Source organism: Eurosta solidaginis, chromosome 1, assembly GCF_040869045.1.
Source record: "Eurosta solidaginis isolate ZX-2024a chromosome 1, ASM4086904v1, whole genome shotgun sequence".
NCBI classification, from domain to species: domain Eukaryota; kingdom Metazoa; phylum Arthropoda; class Insecta; order Diptera; family Tephritidae; genus Eurosta; species Eurosta solidaginis.
Window position 1 is genome coordinate 309,520,033 of NC_090319.1, and position 24,728 is coordinate 309,544,760.

General features: G+C 38.7%; 1 protein-coding gene across 4 annotated transcripts in view; it reads right to left on the reverse strand.

Moving 5' to 3' along the window:
• Window positions 1-24,728, reverse strand: part of LOC137237621 (serine-rich adhesin for platelets) — a 248,678-nt gene that overhangs the window by 36,908 nt on the left and 187,042 nt on the right. For all 4 annotated transcript variants that reach the window (XM_067761485.1, XM_067761484.1, XM_067761486.1 and 1 more), the window contains one exon: window positions 8,972-9,033. The gene's annotated coding sequence lies outside the window, so the exon portion shown is untranslated. The remainder of the gene's footprint in view (window positions 1-8,971; window positions 9,034-24,728) is intronic.

The window sequence follows — 24,728 nt, forward strand, 5'->3', positions numbered from 1 at the left end:
GTCCGTCCGTCTGTCCGTTAACACGATAACTTGAGTATATATTGAGATATCTTCACCAAATTTGGTACACGAGCTTATCTGGACCTAGAATACAGTGGTATTGAAAATGAGCGAAATCGGATGATAGCCACGCCCACTTTTATATATATAACATTTTGTAAAACACAAAAACCTGATAATTTAGTAAATAATACACCTAGAATGTTGGAATTTGACGTGTGGACTGATATTGAGACTCTTGATAAATATTTGAAATTTTTTTTAAATAGGCGTGGCGCCGCCCACTTGTGATAAAATCAATTTTACAGCTATTGTTAATCATGCATCAAAAACCGTTAAACCTATCGTAACAAAATTCGGCAGAGCGGTTGCCTTTGCTATAAGGAATGCTTTGAAGAAAAATTAACGAAATCGGTAAGGACCACGCCCACTTTTATATAAAAAATTTTTAGAAGGGTCGTGGACGAATAAAATAAGCTATATCTTTTGCAAAAAGAGCTTTATAGCAATGGTATTTCATTTCCCAAGTAGATTTATAACAATAAATAAGAAAAACTTCAAATTTTAAAAATGGGCGTGGCACCGCCGCTTTTATGACTAAGAAATTTTCTTCGTTTCGGGGACCATAACTCGAAGAAAAATTAACGGATCGTAATGAAATTGTGTACACATATTTTCCTTATGGCAGAAAATATTTCTAGTAAAAATGGATGGGATCGGTTAAAGACCACGCCATCTTTTATATAAAAGATTTTTAAAAGGGTCGTAGACGAAAATAATAAGCTATATCTTAGCGAAAAATTACTGTGTATCAATAGAATTTTACTTTCTAAATTGAATTATAACATTAAATTGGAAAACACAAAAATTTTTGAAAATTGAAAGTTGGTGTGGCACCACCCCTTTTATGACTAAGCAATTTTCTATGTTTCGGGAGCCATAGGTAGGTAGGTGAAGTGACTGCGACCCTGGTCACCGAAGTAGCTATTTAATGCCATATAACTCGTCTAAAAACCTACGGAATGTTACGGTGAATGTATTACAACCAGCCAGAGTTGTTGATAAAATTAAGAATATTCGGGATTGCTATCACAGATAACCCTCTGAGGTCTTCTAGAAACGGGGTTCCAAGGAACCTTAGCCGGGTCTTGCTAGAGCCGGGCATTTACACATAAAGTGTTCTACTGTCTGCCTGGCATTTGGAACTTTGCAGCTTCTGCAGTAGTCGTTATACGGAATACCCATCTTTTCTGCATGCGTACCCACTGCCCACTGACCAGTGCATACTGCTATCAGTTTGCGTGTGTTAGCCCTGGATTTATTCAGAAGACTTCTCGTCCTCTTTCCATCATAGTTTGGCCAAATGGATTTTGATATTGCACATGTGGTGATGTTATTCCACTTTGTTTGTGCTTTCTTCAAGTAGAAGATTTGGATATTCCCCTTGGCTACTGCTAATGGTATGCCTACTTCGACACTGGTTATTTCCTCGTTCATCTCCGATGAGCCCTTGTGTGCTAGCTCGTCGGCCTTCTCGTTACCCTCTGTCCCCCTATGACCCGGGACCCAGATAACGCGTAGTTCTAGATTGGTGGATAACTGGGATATGAGTCGCTTACAAGCCCACACCAATTTTGAGTTAATGTGTGGCGAGGAAAGGGCTTTTATCGCTGCTTGGCTATCCCACAGGATGCAAACTTTACCAGCTACATTCAAGCCCTACAGTGATTTGCAGACTTGCCAAATCACGAGGATTTCTGCTTGAAACACGATGCAGTGCGATGGGAGTCTGAATGATGCAAACAAATCGAGGGACTCAGACAAGACTCCGGCCCACTCCCGATTCCATTTTGGAGCCGTCAGTGTAGATTTGGATGTCGTCGACCGTTATGCCCGGGTTTCTCTTCCACTCGTTCCTGCTTGGAATGGCGGTATTACAACCGTACTCAAACTTCAATTTGCGAGGGTAGTAATCTCTCTCGGAACTACATGTACCATCCGGAAGTTTCTTTAGGATACTACTATGCCCTGGCTGAGTATCCTTCCAACACCCAGACTCCCTGAGTCTCAGTGAGGTTTGTGACGATGTACAAAGTATATGCAAGTCGATCGGAAGCAAGTTCAAAATGGGATCTAAAGCAGCTGTGGGGCAATTGCTTCCGGCCCCTATGGCACCAGCGCACGCAGTGCGCTGGACTTTTTGCAGGCTGGTGAGATTGTAGCTCTAACTTAGAGCTTCCCACCAGACTATGGAACCATGGAGTACCATGCTTGGCTTGAGTCCCCATTTCTTACCAAACATTGATATACAGGCATAGAAGATGCAGGCCTTCCGTACCCGCTCTTCGATGCATACTTTCCAATTCAACTTGCAGTCAATTGTTAGTCCCAGATATTTGGTACTCGATGACAGGGTTAATTGCTGGCCGTTAAAAATGGCTCGGAAGCCATAACTCGAAGAAAAATTAACATATCGTAATGAAATTGTGTACTCATATTTTCCTTATAGCAGAAAATATTTCTAGCAAAAATGGACGGGATCGATTAAAGACCACGGCAACTTAGCTATAAAACACATCTAAAAGGGTCGTAGACTAGAATAATAAGCTGTAACTTAGCAAAAAATAGTTTTGAATCTATGATATTTCACTTATCAAGTTTTATTGTAAGAGGAAATGGGGAGAAATTTTTTTTAAACGGGCGGTGCCACGTGTTATGTAGAAAAGCAATTTATCTGAAATGAAATGTACAATGGAAGCTCACGCTGAGTATATAATGTTCGGTTACACCCGAACTTAGACACCTTTACTTGTTTTCTTTTGGTTTTTAATTAAAGACATAAACAATTGCTTTGCGTTTGCATGCGCATGTGGAATGAGAAAGAAAGAAGGAAAAAAATATTAAAAAAAAATCAAAAGAGGCGAACCGAGCGGGTGGAAACTTCGCGCATTCACACCTCAATGATTTGGAAAGTTTATGTAAGTTTGTGTTGAATGTTAGTGAAATAAAATGAAAAAAATAAATAAATATACTGTAAAGAGTGGCAAAAAGAAATGTTGAAATGTAAAAAGTACGCAAATATGTTGAATGGAATTCGTAAAATCTGCAACATTTTCAACAGTAACGCTATCTGTTTGCAGACATCAGTTCAAGAGGCGGTGAAAAGAAAAAGGTAAGTATGTTGACAAAAAAAATTTGAAGTCATTAATTAAACGAATCGAAATGACTAGCCTACATGTGAACATACATATATATTATTGGCTGTTTTGGTATTTTTTTGTTGCACGAGAGTTAATAATTAAGGCGTGTGATCTTAATAAAAATTAGGATTGCGTCACAGTAGAGCCTAAAAAATGTGATAGTTCTCAAATGCGATTTTCTAATTGCGCTTAAACATAAGATTGCTTTATTGAATATAACGCCATGAATATATAATAAGAATAAAATAATTTCACTTTCCATAGTTTATGAATAAATTTCCTTAAATAAAAAAAAAATAAATGTAAGGCGCGATAACCTCCGAAGAGATCTAAGGCCGAGCTTCTCTTCCAATTTGCGTCGTGCTCCTCTTGATTTTCCCTACAAATTGGCCGGACGGGGCCTACATATTTTATGCCGACTCCGAACGGCATCTGCAAGGCAGATAAGTTTTCACTGAGAGCTTTTCATGGCAGAAATACAATCGGAGCGCTTGCCAGACACTGCCAAGGGAGGACCCCGCTTAGAAAAATTTTCTTCTAATTGAAAATTCTTATTTCTAAAATTTTGATGTTGCTTTGCCCGGGAGTTGAACCCAGGGCATACGGTGTGATAGGCGGAGCACGCTACCATCACACCACGGTGGCCGCCAAGTTTATGAATAAATTTCCTTGCATTTTATAAAATTAACTATTTCGAAAAAAAAACCGAAAATTTACGAAAATTTTAAACTTTTTATTCAGTTTTCTGAATTTTTTTGAATATACAGTTTTGTAGCCCAATTAATTTCTGCCTGACAAAGTACATGTTATAGGTGTCTCAAAATTGACTGAGTTGATTATTATAAATTTTTTTGTAGGGGTCTTTTAGATTTTCCTCCATACAAAGTGTGAACATTTTTTTATATTGAAACAAACTATAAAATAAGAATTCTGAGGTAAGACATTTTTGGAACAAATCCCAAAATATGGCGTTTTGAAAAGTTTTCTGAGATGGGGCGTTTTCAAAGCAGCAGCCAAGTTAGGTTGATATTCTATTCAGCAGTTGATAAGGACATATTCAATGGAAGAATCTCTAATGTTAGAGGAAGACTCGAGATACACTCGAGAAACAGAGCATTTTCAAACAAAATGGGATCTAACAATCGAATCGAGAAAAAATATAATGGCATGCTTATGTGAATTGAATTTGCAATAGTTCACTTATCATTATCAACTCGATTACAATGTAATATGGTTTTCGAATAACGTTGCTAATGCAGTACGCGAGTAATTTAATTATGAATTACTACTACTTTAGTAGTGTTGTAAATAAAGAACATTTTGTTATACTGAATATTTGAGTTATTTATTCGACAGTTTAGCAATTAAATCCAGAAATTCGCGACAATATATTAGAAAGTGAATACTCATTGAACTCATGTTCAGTGAGCTCCAGTTTTGACGCAATTCAGGGTTGGTATAGTCTTTGTATAAAAACGTGCAAAAGGCAAAAACAGGCATGTGGTTGAAAAGGCTCCGCCTCACGGGATCTAAAGAAGTTATCTCCGCAACCATTATGAGGAAATACGGCACCTGAGAACTCTGGTGGTATCCACAAAAAGCGTCAGACCCCCTACGCCGGGAATTGTCAGGCGAGTTTCGTTCTAAAAGTCAAATACCTTGAGCTCGTATACGAGGAAAGCAACCTCCCCAGGAAGACGCACGTTCCTCTAGATAGACACCGATATGGATGCTGTAACAGGTTAAACTCTTATTTATCTGGAATCGACTCCGACATACATAATGTATATCCCGCTTGCAACGTCTCCCAACCAAGAACCAACACTCCTTTCTCTCTGGTCCACCACTGTTGCAACTGGAATTTTCCTTGGACTCGCGTAGTGAGTAGTCGCACCTATTGGTTGGGGCGAAGTACTGCTACAACAACAACAACATCACCATTACGGTTTTAATACGAACGCAAACGTGAAATTGGTGGTGTCATATGTAACGGTTTCGGCAATAAATTTAGGCCCAAGCAATAGCCATATGAAGTGTTATTACAGCTATAGCATTTAATTTTGTATTATCTACGTTGAAGAGTTTTCGTGTAATAACAATAATCAAATAAGTGAAACCACTTAAAGACTCAAAAAAAAAAAAAAAACTTATTTCAAATTCAAATCAAAGTTACTTTGTTAAAAAAATAGATACCAGCAAAACAATGAAATAAAAAAACTGATAAATTAGTAACAATTGAGTGGGTGTGCATACTCCAAAACCAATCTCGCCGCCACAAGCAACAGTTTGCTCTGAAGCACCAACTACAATTCAAACATGAATGCATGAATAAAGCTGAATGAAAATGCGCTAAAATGTGAGGAAGAATATAAAACTGGCTCACTTCCATGAAATCGCATAATATATAATTCATATCTCTAAATTGACGGGTAAATGTAGTTATAAAATTGCCAAAAGACCGCAATGGCTATGGCAGAGCAGTAGGAGCTCCTTCGGTTTGTTTAAAAATATTGTCCAACATACAAATAGATAAAAATGTACGAATTTGTGTATGGTTGCATGTTTTAGTCGGAAGCTGCAAAAGCGCTTTGAAAATGACAAGGACACAGTTGGTAACTTCCGTTTGATTGTGTGCGATATACATACATACATACATACATATCTACTTGTATATAAACACCCTGCAAAAATCGTGCGATTAATCCCTAAAGAGATTGGTCTCCGGTTAATCTCTTTTGTCTATATTTGGGTATAATTGATCCTCTATAGTCCCTTTCGGTTACAGTGGGGATTAGTACGTTTGATATCTATGGTGGCAACAGCGCGCACCCACGTATTTGTTAAGGAATGATTAAGGCGAAAAAAAGGAAGAAAGTAAGAATACCAAAAGGTTCGGTGTTAATAAAAAGGAATTCACAGTGTGTTTTTATTTAAGGTATATAAGTACAACAAGTGTTAAGAAAGATTTTAGCAAGTGTTGTGAAAGTTAAAATATTAAATATATTTGTATGAAATTGACACTTACGTGAACGTGGGATAACGTGTACCTTCGCTGGCTGCTGAATTCAAAGAGGACGAGCCTCTTTGCGACATGAGCAGATGAACCCACGATACAGCTCCTTCGTTGGGTTTCCCGGCAACAAAGTTGCTGTACCGCGGGCTCACAACGGTAAAAATCTAAGATACATACGTACTACCACTCACACATGCCTGTGTGTATAGTGATCACAAGCATATGTGGCTGGTAGTAACGAAGGGAAATAACCAAAGAAAATTATGTTACGAGGGGGGGGGGGGGGGAGATATATTTAGGTCTGTCCTAAACAATCCTAAGAAATATTAAAAAAACAGCAACGAAGTAAAATAAAAAATATTACAGCAGATTACATCGAATTATTTAAGAAAAATGCGGAGCTCTATACCGAACCTAAATTACTATGACTTAACGACTACGCCGGAGTTAGGTTTAAATTTTCGGAGAATATTTCTTATTCAATTTAGAAAAGCTGTTCGGCCCGCTCAAATAAATTTTGTGGCTTGGCAAAACCTTCGATTGCGTTTCTGTCATGAAAAATGCGTTTGTCCCCTATGTGAGTCCTTATAGAACCGAAAAGAGACTAGTCTTCTTATGTTTCCATATGGGTACAAAGGGGATTGGTACTATCGAACCCTTTCTGGCATAAATGGGTACAATTAGTCTCTTCATAGGATATGCTCAAACAAAAGGGAACAGTCCAACTCATACAAGGGGATCAAAACTGGCATTGGTTGCATACTCATTTACGGCTCATCCCGGATTCATCCTAGGCTAATCGATTTTTTTGCAAGTCATTGTTAAACCTCGAGCTTCTCTTGTATATGTTTGTACCTCCTTTCTCCTTTTACAGCATTTTTATTGTTATTTATTCTCTTTATATAAAAGTTGTGTGCTAAATATGTCAACAAATTTCCTGGGAAATATTGTCACAACTTTTCGTTTTCATTCGAGATCATTAGCTAAGATAGTGTTTTCATTTGGCATTGCTGTTTGCATTGGCGTAAACGTGTTTATTACAACCATAAATTCATAAATCAAATCTTATTTTCAGATTTCTTTTAGTGCTTTTTGAGAAATGCAATAAAATTTAGCAATTGTAAAATATTTTACAATTTTGTCAATTTATTTGAATATTGACTAATAAGCTGAATAATTGCAAATACTAAAATATATTTGTACATTAGGGTGGTCTTTGGAAAAAAAAAATGAAGGACGGGACTGTCTTCGACTGTGCTATAACCATGAATCACTTATCTCAACAATGTATGATGTAAACGTAAGTATTTCATGAAATTTGAATCTTCTAGCCGTTAAAAAGGGGGCAGAAATGACAGTTTACATGGGGTATATACTATATATACCACGGATGCCTACGATTTTTTCAGACAACAATATATGCAATATACGTAAGCATTTGATGAAATTTGAAGTTTCTATCTCTTAAAATGGTGTAGAAATCGCGAAAAGTTTCTTATCTGAACAATTGGTTGTAGGGGACATATGCTATATATACGACCGATCTCTGCGATGTTTTCAGACAACACTGAATGCTCTATACATAAGCATTCGGTGAAATTTGAAGCCACTAGCTGTTAAAATGGGGCAGTAATTACGAAAGGCTTCATATCTGAACAATCGGTTGTGGGGGATATATGCTATATATACGGCCGATGTCATCCATTTTTTCAGACAACAAAATATGCAATATACGAAAGCATATGATTAAGCTTGAAGCTTCAATCTGATAATTTGAAGAAGATATGACAAAAATCCTCTTTTTCTGAAAAAATCGGTTGTATGGGAGATATATGCTATAGTGGTCCGATCCGGCCGGTTCCGACAAATGTCTAAATGGACACCTAAGTACAGCCGCGCACCAAATTTTACCAAGATATCTGAAAAACTAAGGGACTGGCTTGCATACAAACAGACAGACGGGCATGGCTAAATAAACTCGGCTCTTCATCCTGATCATTTCAATATACTTATTGGTGGGTCTATCTATTTTCATTTAAGGACTTATAATTTTTAGAATCGTGACAAACTTAATATACCATTTCATTTTCATGAAAGGTATAAACTCTTTTTCCCTCTCACCCTTTTGAACGATAATACGAAGGGACTGTGTTGTCCAACTCTTTAAAGAGGATGCCAGCGCTATTTATAGTTTCTCGAGCCCAATTGTCAATCTCACCCAGCCGTGACGAATTCGTCATCAGTCCAGGCTTTGGCAAACCCAAGTTCCTTATGGAACTACAGGCTGGGGCAGTTTAGCAAGTACATTTAATGCGGTCATATTAAATCGTTCCCAAGATAGTCGGGCTTATACCGTAATGGTGCTTGTTACCGGAACGTACCGGATATAAAAATATCCGACAAAGGACCATCAACAGCGATATCAGTCCCCAAAACTTACGGGGAGTGTCTTAATCGCTTCAATAGCAACAAAAATAACAACTATCTGTTAGATATTGGTATTATATTTAGTGGTATTCGCGTGATTCAACTTCCAAAGACGTACAGTATGGTTTCACTATATTTCGTTTGAGCTTTTTATGATATCACAAGACATTAGTAAATACCGGAAGCTTTTTATATTAAGCTGCAAATATATTTACATGCTTAAATATTATCTAAACAAATTCGTTAAGATAATTGTTAAAATGTTTACGAAAATTATATCAGTATAAAATATGATACTCGTGCGCATAAATATCTATCAACATTCACTTACCTGCTATTTTGGTTAACGTCTGCTTAAGTCAGCTTAAGTTATCGCTACTTTAGTAAGGCAAACTGAAAAGATGTAAAATAGAATGGAGCTAATTAGTTAACTGCTCTAAAACAAACAAGGAAGGCTAAGTTCGGGTGTAACCGAACGTTACATACTCAGCAGAGAGCTTTGGAGACAAAATAAGGGGAAATCACCATGTAGGAAAATGAACCTAGGGTAACCCTGGAATGTGTTTGTATGACGTGCGTATCAAATGGCAGCTATTAAAGAGTATTTTAAGAGGGAGTGGGCCATAGTTCTATAGGTGGACACCTTTTCGAGATATCGCCATAAAGGTGGACCAGGGCTGATTCTAGAATTTGTTTGTACGATATGGGTATCAAATGAAAGGTGTTAATGAGTATTTTAAAAGGGAGTGGGCCTTAGTTCTATATGTGAAGGCGTTTTCGAGATATCGACCAAAATGTGAACCAGGGTGACCCAGAACATCATCTGTCGGGTACCGCTAATTTATTTATATATGTAATACAACGGACAGTATTCCTACCAAGATTCCAACGGCTTTTGATTTCGTCTGCAGAACTTTTTCATTTTATTCTACTTAATATGGAAGGCGTCACACCCATTTGATAAAGTTTTTTCTAAAGTTATATTTTGCGTTAATAAACTAATCCATCATCCCTATTTTCATATTTGATATAGAATTATGTAATTTTTTTCATTTTTCGTTATTTTCGATATCGAAAAAGTGGGCGTGGTCATAGTCGGATTTCGGCCATTTTTTATACCAAGATATAGTGAGTTCAGATAAGTACGTGAACTAAGTTTAGTAAAGATATATCGATTTTTGCTCAAGTTATCATATTACGGGCCGAGCGGAAGGACAGACGGTCAACTGGGTATAAAAACTGGGCGTGGTTTCAACCTATTTCGCCCATTTTCACAGAAAATAGTTATCGTCATAGAATCTATGCCCCTACCAAATTTGACAGGGATTGGTCAATTTTTGTTCGCCTTATAGCATTAAAAGTATTCTAGACAAATTTAATGAAAAAGGGCGGAGCAACGATCATTTTAAAATTTTCTTTTATTTTTGTGTTTTGTTGCACCATATCATTACTGGAGTCGAATGTTGACATAATTTACTTATATACTGTAAAGATATTTAATTTTTTGTTATAATTTGACTTAACAAAATTTTTTTAAAGTGTTCGTCATTCGGATTTGCTAATTTTTATTTAGCAGACATATAGGGATGGGAGTAACGTTATTGCCAAATTTCATCATAATATCTGCAACGACTGCCAAATTACGGCTTGCAAAACTTTAAAATTACATTCTTTCAAAAGTGGGCGGTGCTACGCCCATTGTCCAAACTTTACTAGTTTTCTATTTTACGTCATAAGGTCAACCCACCTACCAAGTTTCATCGCTTTATCCGTCTTTGGTAATGAATTATCGCACTTTTTGGGTTTTTCGAAATTTTCGATATCGAAAAAGTGGGCGTGGTTATAGTCCGATTTCGTTCATTTTAAATAGTGATCTGAGATCAGCGCCCAGGAACCTACATACCAAATTTTATCCAGGTACCTCAAAATTTACTTAAGTTATCGTGTTTACGGACGGACGGACGGACAGGGCTAAATAAATTTCTTTTTTCGCCCAGATCATTTTGATATATAGAAGTGTATATCTATCTTAATTAGTTTATGCCGTTACGGATTACCGTTATGCGAACAAAGTTAATATACCCTGTGAGCTCTGCTCAGCTGAGTATAAGAATGAATGTACATAAAATTTGTATATAAACTGTCATAACCAGACATATTTTATGTTAAAGAAATTACAATTAGTGGAGCTAAAATTAATATCATTGTTCGTATGTCCATAAACAGGAAAACAATCATTATATTCGTGAGTATGCAAAACTAAATAAGTACTCAATTATTGAAGTACATACATACATGTCTATCTAAATATATTTTGTGCAAACCTAAAAATAATAAGGAAGCTATTGAAATGTAGTTATTAGTGGGCTTAGTTTGAACGTAACTAGATCTTCACCAACTAAAAAGTCGACAGTTAACATTACATCTCGTGGTAGATGAAATCTGAAAGCTAAATACAAAATACTATTAATAAAATATATCGACGTTTTATTATATGGAAAAAATGTTGTAATCTTAAATTTTAACTTTTAAAATATGTACATAGGTCACATGGCGCTATGCCAAATGGCTCTATCTGTAGGCAATTAGACCCCTCTCCTTATACATTCGAAAGTATTTTGTGAAAGGGCGACATTATTTTCAGAAAAGAAAACGACATAAGGAACTTGAAACTAAGGTTGTAAGGTTCACACTTAACGTTCATATTGAGTTATGAAGCATCGGTTTTTCAGAGTAAAGTACTCGTAATCATTGAGCTTAAGGAGTTTTCTAAGACATTGCCGTGACTCTTAACATTGTCTCTACACGGACGATAAAACTAACTAACTTGACTAAATTGATGTACATCCAGCTATAACCAGATGGATCGGGTGCATGTTAAATTGCAGAAAGACTATTTCATAATGGGGGTTGTATGAGGCCACGAAATCAGTGGACAACGAGACGCTGCAGGGCGGGTTAGTATCACGACGTACGCAGATGACATTGCACTTGTCATAATTAACTCCTTGATGGATCGAGCGCTTCGAAATATAACATACCTGAGCATTTAATGTCGAGTTGATCGCTCATGTGAAGAAGGTGCATATGGTATTGTATACTTAAAAGTAAAAGATCCCAAATTGGACCAGGACTAAGCTAGGAGAAATGAAGCCGCACAAAATATCTAGGAATCATTCCAAACAGTAAGTTGTCGTGGAAGAGCAAAGTGGAAGAGAACGCTGGGGTTTACGTGTGGTCTTGCGCTCTCTGTCGCTCATTGGGTATTTAGAGGAATTGTGAAGCTTATCATATACTATGGAGTCCTGCTTTGGTGGACAAGAACATAAGGCAAACCCTATCTCAACAAATTAGAGGGGATATTATGCAGGCTATCAATGCTTAGCATTATGGGTACCCTGAAAATAGCCCCAACGGCTGCATTATATGTCATTCTGAACATTGCACCTGAAGACCTGGTGGCAAACAACATAGCGTTAACACTTGCATCGAAGTTGAGTACAGACCATACGGTACAGCTTGAGAACAGCCCATACGGCCACAGTAGCCTAGCGTTATCAATAGCTGGACGAACCGACTACTAAATCCGTATCTGCGCTTCGAAGCGATCACAATAGAGGTGGATGGTTGGTGCAAAGGTGCTCAAATTGCAGACGAGGCGGTATACTGTGATGATCCGACAAGCTGCCATATCACTACAGTGTAGAAGTAGTATGCGTAACCAAAGCAGTAGAAGCACTGGATGAAAATAGCTTAAACTGAAGTAGAGTAAACTTTTCTATTGACAGCCAAGCAGCAATTGAGGTAATAATTTGGCGTCTAAAAGTGGGTTAGAGTTTAAACAATGCCTGGAAAGAATCGGGAGAGGGAGAAGCATACATCTATGTTGAATAGATGGGAATAAAACAGCGGATGAGCTTGCTAAAAAGCCGCATTCATTGCAGCTTGCTGAAGTGAAATGCACATGATCGACCAAGAGGGAAAGCCGTGGACCCAAGCGCGGGGTTGTTAAATACAACATCCTAACTAGGCCTTACAACCTTAGATTAACGAAGCTACTCTTATAGTTAAAAAGAGAACTGTGGATTCATGACGAGTATTCTGACTGCACTCAGGCTCAGTCAGTGATACCAGATGTAGCAAGTGTGGGTGGGAGGAGGAAAAGTTCGAGCACGTTTTGTGCTCGTGCCCAGCGCCTGTCAGGAGTTTCAGCAGGGAGAAGGTGTGATACAGCTATCAGATCTAGAAGCAGCAAAAGGCATAGGTCCTAGAAAGTGTATAGTGTTTGCCAAGAAAAACTTCTGGTAACACTATGAACCCATTCAGTCTATGCGAGGTACTCAGGAAGCGGCCAGTTCAACCTTAACCTTATCTAAATCGTGCCGCATGTGGAGATAGAGCTACGTCGCGATTGTTGGAAACTGGCTAAAAACCATTTTCGCTAGCGCAACGTGCTTCTGCTGTGAGCTATGTACGTGTTCCTTCGGCTTGCAAAATGTTTTCATTAGGAGCTTCTTATTAGTTTTTATGATTGCCTGTTTTTTGGCCAACAACGCGTCCCCATATATTTGTGGGATACCTCAATGAATTTACTGAAAGAAACATGCGAACAATGTAACCAATTATAATTGAAGCTGTACAAATATGTAAGCAAAAATTCGAAAAAAAAAAACTTTATTTTATGGCTTCCAATGAATGAAGCCAACTATTTGCGCCACATCTCTATGAATCCACCACAAAACAAAATATGTTACAAATCGACGAAAGAAAAAGATCACAATACAACAAGTTATTCGAGCAGACGACAATCGCTTTACTTTTATGTTCGCAGTACTACGAGTACATAATTTGCCACTGATGCATTTGTAAGAGCGAAGAAAAGACGAAATATGTATGCAAGGAAGAAAAGTATTACATACGTATATCTACAAGGAAAGTTTGATAAGCTTGGCTGAAAAAATATTTTTTTGAAATGTTAAAACAATGGCTATTGTCGAGGGAGCCCCAACGAAGGCACAATGATTTGTCTTTCAGCTATAGACTCACAACTCTAGAATAGTGTAAAGAGCTACATAGAAGTGTAGTCAGCTGTGATGAGTTTATTTTTGCCGAATCCTAAAAACAACTTTGCATCAACTTAAGTAGACATAGGACATTTGGTTAAATGGTGGTGGTAAAAGTGCCACTGTCGACAGCTTTTTGGTATTTTTAGCAAAACTATTGATAATCTTCGTTAGTCTACCACGTTTTCAAATAATATAAATTTCATTTTGCCAAAAATCCGCGTATGGCTCAAATCAATCATATTTGAGTATACATACGTACTGTCTAGCATTTTGCAAAACTGGGCGTTGCCACGTCCCTTTATCCACACATTTGTTTGAGTTGGAGTCGTAATGTGAATGGGAGTCGGTGTGGGTGTGGGTGTGGGAGTGATAGTGAAAGTGGGAAAGGGAGTGGGAGTGGGAGTGCGAGTGGGTAGTAAGTGGGCGGAAGATAAGTGAACCAAGGGATATAGAAGAATCTGAAAAAAAAAGGAAAATAAAGTAAAAAAAAATGGAATAGAGAGTGAAAAAGAGAATCGAGGTTAACTTTTTATATGTAGGCATACCAATTTCCGGGCAGGAAAGTCTTCCGTGTATGCTACTACAATTATAAAAGTATATGTGGTTTTATTTTGAAGTAGAACTTGTTTTGCTGGCATTTTCCAATAAGGGCATTAAGTACATAGTTCAAATATATATTCGAGCTATCGTTGCTGAAATCCCAAAGGATGTCGCTTAATAAAAAGGCGTTGTTACGTTCATTCGCATCTTGTATGTTAAGGTAACGTATATAGCTTATTTGATTGGTTGGTTGCTGTGCTGCTCGAAAATAAATTCCGTCAACATAGCGCACAATCGTTATCTGTGCGCACAAAACTACCTACAGCTCGATAGCTGTTCTGTTTTTGAATCATATATGTATAGTGGAATCATGCCCACCTCTATACCATATCAGCTGTCCAATACATTCTCGAGATAAACACACATTAAAGTCTTTATTAAAGGTCAATTGAGCCAACGGATGGTCGGATGAAGAGAGTCTGCTTTCGATACCAATGTGTCCATACTGGTTTCAGTATCTATACTCGCAAAGTATTATTATTATTACTATTATTAGATATTACTATTATTATTTATTATTACGGCGTTGTAAGCCTAAAACTTACAATTTGTAAGTATATTTTAATAGTAATAGGTTTTCTAAAATTTTAGCTGTCGGAAGGCATGCGATTCCGATCAGCACGGGAACTGGCGGTCCCAACGGGCGAGTCCTGGAGTCATCTTATTGGGAGGTTGGAAAGAATGTGTTCGCAATGCTGCCCTACTCCAAGACTTATGAATACACAGTTTAATTATTTATGTTGTCGTAATGCAATAGATTCCGATCAACACATATGACTCGGATCTCAGAGTTATAAGGCAATTTTATTGGGAGGTTGGAGAGAATGATTTCCAATCCTGTCCTGTTCCAAAACTTAAAAAGATTATACAATTTTGTTATCTATGCTGTCGGAAGGCATTTCAAGGCATGATCAACAAAATAGCTAGCAGCTCAGCAGAATGAACCACTTTTATCGGATGGCTGAAAAGGACGTGTTTCCAATCCTCCCTGAACCAGCTTTTATATAAACATAATTAATCATAAGTCCACAAGAAGGGGGATACTGCAAAATGCACCAACTATCGTGGAATCAGCCTTCTTAATATCGCATATAAGGTCCTTTCAAGTGTATTGTGCGAAAGATTGAAGCCCACCGTGAACCGGCTGATTGGACCTTATCAGTGCGGCTTCAGACCTGGTAAATCTACCATCGACCAAATTTTCACAATGCGCCAAATCTTGGAAAAAACCCGTGAAAAGAGAATCGACACACATCACCTCTTCGTCGACTTTAAAGCCGCCTTCGACAGCACGAAAAGGAGCTGCCTATATGCCGCTATGTCTGAATTTGGTTTCCCCGCAAAACTTATACGGCTGTGCAAAATGACGTTGAGCAACACCATCAGCTCAGTCAGAATTGGGAAGGACCTCTCCAAGCCGTTCGAAACTAAACGAGGTTTCAGACAGGGTGACCCCCTATCGTGCGATTTCTTTAATTTGATGCTGGAGAAAATTATACTAGCTGCAGAACTTAACCGCACTGGAACAATATACTATAAAAGCGTGCAATTACTGGCATATGCTGATGACATTGATATCATCGGCCTAAACACCCGCGCTGTTAGTTCTGCTTACTCCAAGCTGGAAAAAGAAGCGGTAAAGATGGGTTTGATGGTGAATGAGGACAAAACGAAGTACCTGCTGTCATCGAGCAAAGAGTCAGCGCATATGGGCCTTGGCAACCACGCTACTGTTGGCAGCCATAATTTCGAAATAGTAAAAGACTTCGTTTATTTGGGAACCAGCATCAACATTAGCAACAACATCAGCACTGAAATCCAGCGAAGAATCAAACTTGCCAATAAATGCTACTTTGGACTAGGTAGGCAATTGAAAAGTAAAGTCCTCTCTCGGCGAACGAAAATCATACTCTACAAGTCACTTATCGTACCCGTCCTGCTATATGGGGCAGAAGCATGGACCATGACAACAGCAGATGAAGCGGCTTTGGGAGTGTTCGAGAGAAAAGTTCTTCGAAAGATTTATGGACCTCTACGCGTTGGCGATAGCGAGTACCGAAGAAGATTTAATAATCATTTGTACGAGCTATACGCAGACATCAACATAGTCCAGCGAATTAAAACGCAGCGGCTGCGCTGGCTAGGCCATGTTATGCGAATGAAAGATGATGTTCCGGCCAAGAAAGTGTTTCTATCGGAACCCGCCTATGGAAGCAGAGGTAGAGGGCGGCCCCCACTCCGTTGGAAGGACCAGGTGGAAAACGATTTAAACTCCCTTGGTGTGACCAATTGGCGCCGGTTGGCGGAGCGAAGGAGCGACTGGCGCGCCTTGTTGGACGGCCATAACCGTTTAGACGGTTAAGCGCCAATTAAGTAAGTAAGTAAGTAATTAATCATAATATATTATTATTTTATTATTTTTTTTTGGGATATACCTAACTCTCATGAACCCTCCAACTGTTTGTCTGAGACGATATTTTCGGGAACCCTTCACCAATTTGATTGCGAGCGATATATATAGTATAGTGGCCGAGCCTTGAGGATTACATTTAACGTGTCTGTTAGACCGAACCCAAAAGCTTATTTTATGCCGGTTTTTTATTTTATGGAACTTTCTATGAATAACGGTGGGCGTAGTAAGCGACGGATTTCCTGCATTTTCATAGACTATCTGCTACATGTCGAATATATTGTCTCCGAGGCGCACAAAATGGCTGCCGATTGACGCCTTCCACTTTTGCATATAGTCCATCCGCAACATTGCGTTCTCGCCTGACATATCTTTATATAACCCTATAGTATTCTCAACTTTAAATAATCCAGTCTAGAGTTGATATGGAAAAGTACGAGGAATCTACTGACTTATCGAACGGTGTCCGTATATAGCTGGTAAGATATGTACCAGTCACAAAGATCTCAAGTTGCCGACATTTTACTGCAATAAGCATCAGATAACTTCTTTTAATTTGCAGCTCTTTCAAACGATTTGCGACTGCGCAACATAAATGTACTACATTTAAGTCTCTACATAAATGTTGGTACATACAAATATTCAAGTGCAACATATGTATGTATGTTTGTGGTGCAACTCATTCGCCTGTCGCATCCTAATTAAGAACAAGTCAAGCTGCCAGAGAAGCGTAAAATGAAAAAAAGAAAGAAACTACAATATTTAGTATGCGATGAGTTATTGCATATGTGCCACTGAAGCGTCGACTGACTATCAGTCAGCAGGGTAAAGTGACACTTTCTTTGCTTCCGCCACTTTTGTCGGTATTTTCATAGGCGAATTGCTTGGTTGCATACGCAAATGAGCGATCGAAGAATCGACCAAACGCCCTTCCAATATTTAGTTCAACTTAATTCGCAAAAGAATCTTAAATATTTCCTGACAGTACACACGATTAGTGAGAGCTATCGAGTTTCGCAATGTGGGCGCCATGGAAATTTATGATTGTTTTGCTGTTTTTCAGGTTCGTGAAAACTTGCAGCAGTAAAAACAACATGTAAGGGTGTTTAAGTTCGGGTGTAACTGAACATTATATACTTAGCATGAGCTTCAATTTTATAGTTCATTTTAGATAGATTACTTTTCTACATAAAAAATGGATCACAATTTCCTCTTACAATAAAACTTGGTAAGTGAAATATCATTGATACTGTAACGATTTTACTTGCAAATCCTCTTATTTGCAATCCTCTGCTAAGTTCGAATCACTAAACTGTTGAATAAATAACTCCAATTTGTAATAATGCAAAATGGCCTTTATTAAAGTACTTCACAATAACACTCAAACTGTGCAACGAATAGCTTGCTTAATAACCAAACTGCTTGACAACTCAAATCAAACTGAATTCCAGCGCTTCTACATCTGCGGCCTTTTATACTCTCTGGTTTCCTCGTTCGCATCTCCTAGAATCTACTAGCATTGTCCATGAGCTCTCAAACTTCTCAGCTATAACTAAAATTGCACGATTTTATAGCTTCTCTCATACCCCATGCTTGTATGTGTGAGCGACACTTCCCCAATTATAATTGCCTACATTTAGGAGCATCTCAAATAAGATGTCTGCATATGGTTGCGTCTTGCTTCTCAGCTGCGTGTACCTATATATGTGTGGACATAATGATTGAATTATTGATGTGAATGTTTGTAGTTTACAGTCTCTCGCGCACACATAGGCGTATAAGTAAATGCATCTGTGTGTGGCATCTCTCGGCTGCCTTATATATGTGTATACATTATTTGATTATTGACGTAAATATCACTTAGCATGGCCTTATCATCGCCTTAGTGATGTTATAGCTTAGTGATGCTAATATCCGTGACAATACAATACCATTTTTCGCTAAGATATAGCTTATTATTCTAGTCTACTACCCTTTTAAACTTCTTTTATATAAAAGTAGGCGTCTTTAACCGATTTTTCCCATTTTTTCTAGAAATATTTCCTGCTATAGGGAAAATTTGTGTACCCAATCTTATCCGCTCCGGCAACTGTTCTTCGAGTTAGGGCTCCTGAAACATGGAAAATTGCTTAGTCATAAAAGGGACGGTACCACGCCCATTCTCAAAAATTTGAATTTTTTCCTATTTCTTGTTATAATTCCACTTGGGAAAAGAAATATAATTGATATAAAGTCCTTTTTGCAAGGATATAGCATATCGTCCACGACCACTTTAAAAATATTTTATATTGTAACGAATTTAGGGAAATTCCGCTCATTTGAAACCTTCTGCTAACGTTCGAATCGCTAAACTGTTGAATAAAAAACTCCAATATTGTACCTTATGCTTGGTTACCAGCTATATAAGTGCATGTACATATATGTGTAGCTTATGCGTGTGTATGTGTGAGTAACTACTTCGGCTGATGATTACATCTGTGTGTGTGAGATAACTCTTCGTCGCCTTCTACATAAGTCTTACTAGCTTTAATGTGTACATTAAGGCTGGTCAAATTGTATGGAGAATAGCGGCTCTCACAAATAAAATACATGAAAATAAATGTCAAATTCGGATTCGGATTTGGATATAAAATTTTCTAACAAAATTAGGCAGGCTCGAAATTCATTTCAGACCTATGGTCCCATGGATCATATTACTCAATATGACCCATAGATTCAGAAAGTGGATGTGCCTTTTCACCAATAAATTTGACCTGCCCTAGTGTACATGTACATAAGAGTGGCTGCTTCATGTTTTTGTTGTGGCGTGATTATTTACTAACAGCTTAGTGATGCTCAAATTCGCCACAATATAAAAGTGCACGTGGTCCTTAACCGATTTCGTCGAAGCATTCCTTATAAGTAGTAAAGGCAAGCTCTCTGCTCAGTTTTGTTATGATAGGTTTAACGGTTTTTGATTTATGATCAATAAAATTTGTAAAATTGATGTTATCACAAGTGGGTGGTGCCACGCCCATTTTCAAAAATGTTTTCAAATCAAGGGTCTCAATATTAGTCCACAAATAAACATTCTAGGTGTATTATTTATAAAAAGTGGGCGTGGTTATCATCCGATTTCCCTCATTTTCAATACCAATCTATCCTGGGCCCAGATAAGCCCGTATACCGAATTTGATGATGATATCTCAATATTTGCTCAAGTTATCGTGTTAACGGACGGACAGTTGGACGAACGGACGGACATGGCTCAATCAAATTTTTTTTCGATACTGATGATTTTGATATATGGAAGTCTATATCTATCTCGATTCCTTTATACCTCTACAACCAACCGTTATGTTACCAAAGTTAGTATACTCTGTGTCGAAATCACGCTGAGTATAAAAAAAAAAGTTTGTCATATTTGCATATGGGGACCACTCATTGATATTTTGCTATATAAATACGTGTATGTACAAACATATGTATGTAGTTCAATAAAAGTCGTCTCGATAACGAAAATTGCTTTGCTATAGGCAACTTGTAATCGCATTAGGCTACTCGTATCTGTCCACTCAACAACCGACCAGCTTTGCTGTAGGCAAACCAACTTTTTTTTTGCTTTGCAATAACTCATATTTCAGATATGCGACTGCATTTAGCCCCAAAAATCGTGGGAGCAAGTTTTTTCTGAGTTTTCCTGTCAGAATTCCCTCTCGCCTCATTCTCATGTCTTCAGCAATGAATAGTTTTAGATAGAAAATCAATGCTGTGTCTGTGTGTGTTTGCTAAATGTGTTTCTGTCTCTGACGCAAGTTTGATTCATTCATTTATTGGTTTTTGCGGTCCATTTTGTGTATTAATTTTCTGTGTTCACAGTAACAAATCTGACTGACGGCGATGACTCATCTCGGGTCGGTATGTGGAAATCGCTTAAACTTACATACATACAAACAGAGCTTACTTGACATACCAAGAGTGGTTTTGTTTTTATAAAGTTTCAAAACTGGCTTGCTAATTTTATTTTTGGCAAACATAATTTGCTTAAATCAAAGCAGCTGTCATTGACTTGATTGGTTGTCTGATATACGCCGAGTTTTTGGTCCACAAATGCTCAGCTGCAGAGCAAAAATCTATCAGCTTAGAAAAATATATGATTGCAATATCTGTCAAATATAAAAGCTTTTAAAGTGTACACATCCTTGGTCACAGTATGAAGAAGTCCAAAATGTAAGCGTAAGCTAATCCTTCGATGTGGAGTTATATATGGGGGTAAAGAGAATATAAACGTACAGTAGATGTACAACTACCCTGTTGCGTAATGTGGTAATAATGTACGTGGTAAAGTTGTTATGAGAGTAACAGTTTGATAACGATTTGTTATCGAAGAGTTATAGATGTGTTACCGATACTATATAGACGAGCTTTCGATTTGTTATCGAAGTGTTATAAATTTGCTTTCGATGACATATGTTATCGATGAGTTATCGATTATTTATCGACGAGTCATAGGGAAGATGGAGACGTGTGTAGAAGTGCACGAAAGTGGAAAAAGCTCCTGAGCGCCATTCACCTGGGAATGGCCAGAGCGATTCTTTTGCATGCCACTGAACAACCCTTTAGTGGCGAGCTAATGGGAGAAGGCGACAACCTGGCTAGGCCACTCTCACATACTCAGTTTAAGGGATATCTGGGCGATTTTTTCATCGGCAGCGTTTGTTCACCAAAAGGTGCGGCTGGAAGCGGGCGTCATTCTTGGATTAAGCGGCTAGCTATATAAACGTACAAATAATATTTTCATCCCAGCTGAGCTTGGGACCCGCCACGGCAAACCACACTCCAATGAAAAGCAACAACAAGCCCTCCGAGGCACATGTAACGTCCGTTCCCTAAATGGGATTGATGCAGATGCCCGGCTGGTTAATGTCCTCGTCAAAGTAAAATTTGACATCACCGCCATCCAAGAAATGCATTGAACGAAGCAATGAAAAGAGAAGATTAAAAATTGTGACATCAATTGGCCATACAAATACGCGCAGTTCCGGCGACGAATTCGTGGTGGGAGAGACTTTGTCTACAAGTACTGGCGTTCATACGTGTGAACGAACGTTTCCCCGCTATCCGAGTAAAAGCAAAATTGTGTAATATATCATTCATCTGCGCCCATGCAGCGACAGGGGAGAAAGACGATGGGGTGAAAGACGTTTTCTATGAACGTTTAGAACGCACATACGAGCGGTGCCCCCGCCATGATATAAAAGTCGTGCTTGACGGCTCTAACGCCAGGGTGGGCAAAGAAGATGTTTTTCGCCCCACAGTCGGAATGTTCAGCCTACACAATGAAACTTCTCCTAATGGACTGAGGCTGATTGAATTTGCGGGTGCTCGAAACATGGTCCTATCCAGCACAAGATTCATGCATAAAAAGATACATCAAGCTATATGGCTATCCCCGATCGAAATAAACGCAATCAGAACCAAGGAAGAAAAATGCAAGGAAAGCTAAAATCGAGAGGCTGCAGACTGCCAATGATTTCGCATCTCAACTCTTACACCTGCTTCTGATAGCACAAGTCAACCCGATGGAATGCAGGAGTAGTGGGAGCATGTCTCCAAAGCACTTCGTACTGCCGCCGAGGTAAAAAATTTGTTACCGGCGACCACGGAAAGCCACTAGTTCGATGAAGAATGTTGCGTTGCAACCGAAAGAAAAGACGCTGCATACAGGGCTACGATAGAAGTGAGTGCAACGAGAACGTCTGAACGCTACCATTAGTTGAAAAGGGCAGCGAGACGCTTTTTCAGGAAGAAAAAAGCAGAGGCAGAAAGGCGTGAGTGCGAGGAGCTTAAGCTGCTAGCCACCATGAAGAACGTTCGAAAATATTACCAAAGAATTCGGCGACAGACGGAAGATTTTAAGTGCGGGGCAAACTCTTGTAAGAACGAAAACGGCGACCTTGAAACTAATGTCCAGAGAGTGCTTAGATTATGGAGGGAACAGTGCTCTGCTCTCCTTAATGAAGAAAGTGATTTACTGCACAGGGAGGATGAGCCCGATCCCGTAATCGATGATGATGGAATAAATGTCCCCCCACACGACTATGACGAAGTCGTAATAGCAATAACCAGATTAAAAACCAACAAGGCCGCGGGCGCTGATAGATTGCCTGCGGAGATATTCAAATGCGGCGGCGAGGAGTTGGTAAGGCGTATGCATCAGCTTCTTTGCAAAATACGGTCGGCTGAGTGCATGGCCGACGATTGGAATCTACGTGTTCTTTGCCGAGTCCACAATAAAACGGATACTGCAAACTGCGCCAACTATCGCGGTATCTGCCTTCTTAATATCGCATATAAGGTCCTGTCAAGAGTATTGTGCGAAATATTGAAGCCCGCCGTGAATCGGCTGATTGGACCTTATCAGTGCGACTTCAAACCTGGTCAATCTACTATCTAAAAGATTTTCACAATGCGTCAAATATTGGAAAAAAACCTTCGAAAAAACGCATCACCTCTTGGTCGGTTTTAGAGCCGCCTTCGACAGCGTGAAAAGGAACTGCCTATATGCCGCTACGTCTGAATTTGGTTCCCCTACAAAACTTATACGGCTGTGAAAAATGACGCTGAGCCACGCCATCAGGTCAGTCAGAATTGGGAAGGACCTCTCCCAGCCGTTCGAAACTAAACGACGTTGCAGACAGGGTGAACCCCTATTGTGTAATTTCTTTAATTATACTAGCTACAGAGCTTAAACGCTCTGGATCAATATTCTATAAAAGCGTGCAAATACAGGCGTATGCTGATGAAATTGATATCATCGTCCTGAACATCCGCGCCGTAAGTTCTGCTTACTCCAAACTGGAAAAATAAGCAGTAAAGATCTGTTTGATGTTGAATGAGGACAAAACGAAGTACCTGCTGTCATCGATCAATGAGCCAGGGCATACTGATTATTTGGGCACCAGCATTAACACTAAAAACAGCATCAGCTCTGAAATCCAGCGAAGAATAATCTTGCTAATAAATGCGACTTTGGACTAGGTAGGCAATTGAAAAGTAAAGTCCGCTCTCGGCAAACGAAAATCATGCTCTACAAATCAGTTATCGTACCCGTCCCCCTATATGGCGCAGAAGCCTGACAACATCAGATGAAGTGGCTCTGGGAGTGTTCGAAAGAAAAGTTCTTTGAAAGATTTAAGGACCTCTACGCGTTGGCGATGGCGAGTACCGAAGAAGATTTAATGATGAGCTGTACGAGCTTTACGCAGACATCAACATAGTCCAGCGAATTGGAAAACAGCGGCTATGCTGGCTAGGCCATGTCATGCGAATGAGAGATGACGCTCCGGCTAAACAAGTGTTTCTATCGGAACCCACCTATCGAAGCTGAGGAAGAGGGCGGCCCACAATCCGCTGGAAGGAACAGCTGGAAAACGATTCAAACTCTCTAGGTGTGACCAATTGGCGCCAGTTGGCAGTGCCAATTAAGTAAGTAAGTAAGCCTTAAACACCAATTTTCAAGAAAAAATGTTAGATCGGAAATTTTAAATTTGGAGTATGTATGTTAACATTTTACGAACTCGCTTATTCCGAAGCTCATCAAAAAATTTAGTACGTAAGTATTGTCCTTGGAATGAGACCTTGAAAATATTTACAAGATATAGTCGGAACAAATTCAAAATCTTTTTCAAAAAAATTCAAAAATTGTTTATCTTTTATTTAGAATTTGCTTAACTTGGATTCAATCAAGTGCAGTTTTGTAGGACAATCAGGTTTATTCTAACAAAGTACGTCTAACAGGTCTCTCAAAATTCGCATTGACTTTCGACCACTTTTTCCGATGGGCTTTTCTTTATATGGAAGAAAATCTATACCACCGTTCGGAAAACAGATTATCAAAATTGTATATGAATTTTGAGAGACTTATAGCTTGCATATTGACAAACTAAAAATAACTCGACTACAAAACTGCATACCCAAAAAAATCCCAAAACTCTAATACAAATTTTAAATTTTTCCTTTGAATTTTCTCG